Source organism: Lagenorhynchus albirostris, chromosome 1 (assembly GCF_949774975.1).
Source record: "Lagenorhynchus albirostris chromosome 1, mLagAlb1.1, whole genome shotgun sequence".
NCBI lineage: Eukaryota > Metazoa > Chordata > Mammalia > Artiodactyla > Delphinidae > Lagenorhynchus > Lagenorhynchus albirostris.
The window spans coordinates 76,283,148-76,288,348 of NC_083095.1; the positions used below are offsets into that span (position 1 = coordinate 76,283,148).

Here is a 5,201-nt window from a genome sequence, read left to right on the forward strand (position 1 = left end):
TTTTTGTCTGCTGTATTCTCTAATGACTCCCACATACCTCTAACGGTGTCTCACACATAGGTACTCAAGAGATGTTTGCTGACTAAGCCTCCTCAGATCAATTGTCACGACACAATATTCCTGAGATGTCAAGGTCCCTGACTGATTTAGGCTCCATGCCAGCCCTTAGCAGCTAGCTGCTTGTGCAACTGAAGCTCCACGCTGATCACCCACGAGGTCTAATAGGGGTCAGGTGTAGACACCTCCTTTCCTAGTAGGACAAGTGCTGGTGATCCAATCCCCTTTTGTTTGGTGAACCTCAGTGTTTCCTTCTAACGCTTCCGCTCCGGAATCCGCACCCCTCGTTGACCCCAGCCGGCTGCCTCTCTCACAGCCTCTCCGATGGCTGAGGGCCTTTGACCGCAAAGCGGAGCCATGTGTAAATGCGCCTTCCCGCCAACAGAGGGCAGGTGCTGCTGCGAAATTCTGTGCTGGGCTCGCGCCTTGCTCCAGCCTTGCCGGTTTTCTTGGCGAGTTCTCCCCTCTTCCCCAAACTCCTCGCGCCCTCTTCCTGGGCGGGATTGAAGAAAACCGGGCCCGGAGAGTCAGCAAGCTCTTGCGTACGCGCGACTGTGGTGATGCAGCTACTCGGAAAGCCATGCTCCCACCGTGGGATGATGCTCTCCGGGCTCACTGACCGATCTGCGCACGGCCGCTCTAATACAACTCCGCTGGTGCTGACCCTGAGCCCCGAGTGACCGGGCCCACAGCGTTTTCCTTCGAGTCTCTTCACCCCCAAAGCCCCTGCCACCGCGGGGGCAGATCACGGGCTCCCGAGAGGGGTCTGGAGGCTCTACCCAGATTGGATCAAAGCAGAGGGTCTCTGCTTCCTTCATAGAAAATAACCTCAGACTTGCGAGCACAGCCCGAGGACAAGGCGCTGGCAGGAGAGGAGGGGGCGCGGAGTAGGGGCGACCCCACCTCTCCCCTCGCCTTTGCTCTAGCAGGCGGGTTCCCACGGCCGCCACCTTGGCCGGCAGGGGCCGCTGCGCCGACTGGACCCCGCGGGCCGAGCGGGACCAGAACTTTTACCTCCTGGTTCTTAGTGATGGCTTCGAACTTTCAAAAGCCTCCTTCAATCACTGAGGAAAACCGCAGAATAATAAGTAAGTAGGCTTCAGATAATGAGCGCCTACTGTGTATCACGAACTCTCCATCACGAAGGTGGCTGATCTGCGGAAGGAGGGCCGGGCGAGGAAGGAGGGATGTCTGTGGCGCTCTGCTTCTCCGCCTCGCCGGCAGACGTGGGAGTTTCGAGGTCAGCTCTATGCTGCATCACCAAGGCAATTTACGTTTTATTTCATCACTTCATTGTTTGAACTTTCTATGACCAGGGACCCTTCCTTACTCGACTGAGAAAGGGCTACAGTGAGGTAGCCTATTTGACTTTTTCCGTTCAAAATACAGATGCGTTGTACCTGCAAATGGCAGACGTAAATGCAAACGTTGAGAGCAAATCTAGTAAAAAGGATGTCTTCCTCTGGTCCTTGTCTAACAGGCCCCAAATTTATTTTCCAGACGCAATTATTTTTCAGGTTTTTTTTTTGTTATACTTTTACAGTCTTTATATAATCTACACATGTTAAACACATTTCTAAGTTTGTTGACATGAGTATAGATGCGAGTGTTTCCTCTTTTTTTCCCGCCACAAGTAGTAACATTTTATATTCAGTGTTCTACACCATTACCTCTTTCCCAGCGACAATATATTTTGGACATATTCCATGCCCGTGCAAGAGTGTACCTTATTCTATTTAGTGGCTGTATAGTATTCTTTTGTAAGGATATACCATTGTATTTTATACAGTCCCATATTCAGGATATTCTCTTTGTTTCCAAACTTTTACTAGTATAAACAAGTTGGGATGATTATAGTGGAACAAAGCAGCAACATTAAGCACCATGTGTTTACTTATAGTGCATGTGCTATTGGCAAGTCACCCCATATACTTGTCACGGGCTTCCTAGGGCCTTATGTGCTGAAGCTCCTGCATGGGTGGAGGGTGGGGAATGCTGTGGCCTGACAACAGAAAAGCCTTCCAGATGCACATGGTGTCACTGGATCTAATGAAGCCTAGGGAAAGTGAACATTTTCAGCACAACTCAGTTATTTTTTCTTGTAACAGGACTCTGAGGAGTCAGTATCAATTGGATCAAACTTTGGTCTTTTAATACTGGAGAGGGTTAAAATAATAACCATGTTTATATATGGAGGACAAACGAAGATGCCAAGATAGATAACTAACTTACTTTTATATTCACACTGAACATATTCTAGAGCAAATTGAAAGTTCTCATTTGTAAAACAATTTCTGTATTTAAACTGACCCTCACAATAGCCCAGAAGGCAGGTACAATTATCCCCATTTTAGAGGTTATACTGAGGCCCAAAGAGTGAACGTAATAGCAGGTAGAAGCAGAGCCACAAGTGACTCCTTCAAAGCGTGATGTTCTCCTACATTGTTGGCTGCTTCTTAGAAGGAGGCAGGATGCATAGTAGGTTTAAGGTAAGTTTCATCCATTCAGGTGGACTTTGAGTCTCTTGTCTAAGATGGGCATATCATCCAGGCTGAAATACCTGCTTCATCAGGTATGTCAGGGTTTCGTTTCCTAGGTAATAATGTTTCCTTAATAAAATGTATTTATAGAATGTGAATCTCCATTCTAATGGTTCTCTCACCTTTTATACCCCCAAGGACCCTTGTTATTTTCCCTTCATGCAGAAGCTATATTTATAAACACAAGTAATAAAATTATTTTTTGCCATTTTAATTGATCACATATTATATATATAATATAATATATACTATATATATTATATATATATTATATGTATAATTATTATATATATAATAATATATAAATATATATATTATATGTATAATTATTACGTGATACTTTTGAGTACCTGAGTTAAATGGTTTTACCATGGCATAGATACTTTCTGTTCAGTTGTTTCATTAGCCTCTGCTATTCCTCCTTAATATAGGTAAACGTGTGTTTCTTTTTGGATATTTGCAATAACATATAGTATAATACTTGCACTCTAGTAAAGCAGTTGTCAAAGTGTGGTCTAAGGACCCTGATGGCTTCCAACAATCGGAATGAATTTGGGAATAGATTCTCTGTTAATCAACCCTTTAGTTGAGAATGCGGCGTGGCCAACGCTTTGATGGCAGCCTGTGAGACCCTGAGTGGAGGACCCAGAAAAACTGTGCCTGGATTCCTGATCCACAAAAACCGTGAGATAATAATTATATGTTGTTTTTAAGCTGCTAACTTTTCATTAATTTATTATGCAAAGATGAAAAGTTGATATGATCTATGTGTCTTCATTCATTCAAACACTTTACTTAACATCTGATCGGTACCAGGTACTATTCTAGGCACAAGGGATGTAGCAATGTACTGAGGCCTTTTATTCCATGTAATGGGTCTCAGCCAAAACCTTTGATCATTTCTCCCTTTATTCAACGGGAAAATGTCACAATGACAGGTAGGTCAGTTGTGTGCACTCAGGTGATGACTGGGTCAAGTTAACACAGGTTTATCCTAGGATATAGGTGCATGATTAGAAGTATTTGTAGCTGGAGTTGTCTTGGGCTCCCAAGGCAAATGGTACCTCCACTTCCTCTCACCTTGGAATAGCCCCAATATCGAGACACTATCAATTTCCATCATAGGCTTCTGAAGTCAGGATCAGTTAAAGTGAGTCCCAAATGCCAGGCTGGGGACAGGTTACAACAGAAACACCTGAAGAAAGATTTGGAAGTGCTGACTCCTGAGCTCCCAAACTCTGCAGTTTTCTAAATGAACAAGGGCATAGGCAAGATTCACTTTGTGACTGAGTGGAACACAAAGATTAGGTATTGGTGATCACCACAGTGCCTTAGTTTCTTCTCAGGGGTCTTAATAAAGACCATGGAAAGTGCCCACTGAATTCAACCTCATCTGACCTCTCAGTAAAACAATCCCCATTCTGAGACTCTGCGGAGGTCATGATGAGTGACCAAATACAACGTTGTATGTATTGGTTGGCTATGACCAATATCCACTGCCTAGAATAATAGCTTGATACCAGAAAAAGCATGATTGGATTTCTGGCCTCACAAAATGTCAAAGGAGAGCAGCAGGGTGGGTATGAACCCAGGTTTCAGTATGGGACAACCTCACCTCGACCACACACCCCGACCTCTGCCCAATATTCCGTAGCAGCAAGACTAAGAGTTTTTGCTCTAGGTATCACTTTACACTCTAAAAGTTGAGAACAGCAAAGAACTTTTGTTTATGTTGATTATACCTATTTATATTTACCGTGTTAGAAATTTGAACCAAGAAATTTTAGAATGCTTAGTAATTAATTCAAAAATCACCTAATAACAATATTGAATCATTAAATGTTGATATATATTATATATTTTTCAAAAAACTTATTTTCTAAAACAAAAAACAGTAATAAGAAGAATGCCGTTGTTTCACATTTTCTTTACTGGCTGACTCTATATTGACAGCTGGATTCTCACATCTGCTTTTGCATTCATCCATTGTGCTATGTTGTTTTGCTAAACTGTGTAAAGAGAACCTGGCCTCACATAGATATGTGGTTTGAAAGGTAAGAACCTAATAGATACTGTGAAAGGGTTTGTGGGACCACCAGGTTCCTCGAACCATACTTGACCTGATCAGTGCATGCATCTCTCATTTCTTAGGTCACAGTTGTTGATTCTGAGATCAACCCTTAACACAATCAGATATGTTTGATGGGAATGTTGGCGTATGAAGACAGGGCCATCCTCTGCTGAACTTATTCCTGAGAGGGTATATGGTTTGGAGTTGTTGCAGTCACCTTACAAAAATGTGAGAGAAATTTGCCTGAAATGTGCACCAAGATCTAGGAGAGATGGAAATGGAGAAAGAGAGAGAAACTTTGGTTCTCTTTTCATCATCTGAGTTCTGATAAGCTGCACATTAAGCCATAACAGCCCGTTATTTCTCAGGACAGTTTAACTGTTCTTGCAGATTGTTAGGACATCATCAGCAAGGCCAAGTACTTGTGGAAGGAAGGGGATTCGGCACACCGTTGTGGCTGGAGGAGCTCCTGAAACTATCAGAGCTGTGGAGGACCCTGTGGGTCACAAGCCGGTCAAAATCCACGGGAAAGT

At 43.5% G+C, this 5,201-nt stretch overlaps 1 long non-coding RNA gene across 1 annotated transcript; it reads left to right on the top strand.

Annotated features, from left to right (window-relative positions):
- The first annotated feature begins 1,102 nt into the window (after positions 1-1,102).
- Positions 1,103-5,201, top strand: LOC132530837 (uncharacterized). The gene is made up of 3 exons (XR_009543910.1): positions 1,103-1,145; positions 3,184-3,281; positions 5,059-5,201. It is a non-coding gene; the product is annotated as an uncharacterized LOC132530837 (long non-coding RNA).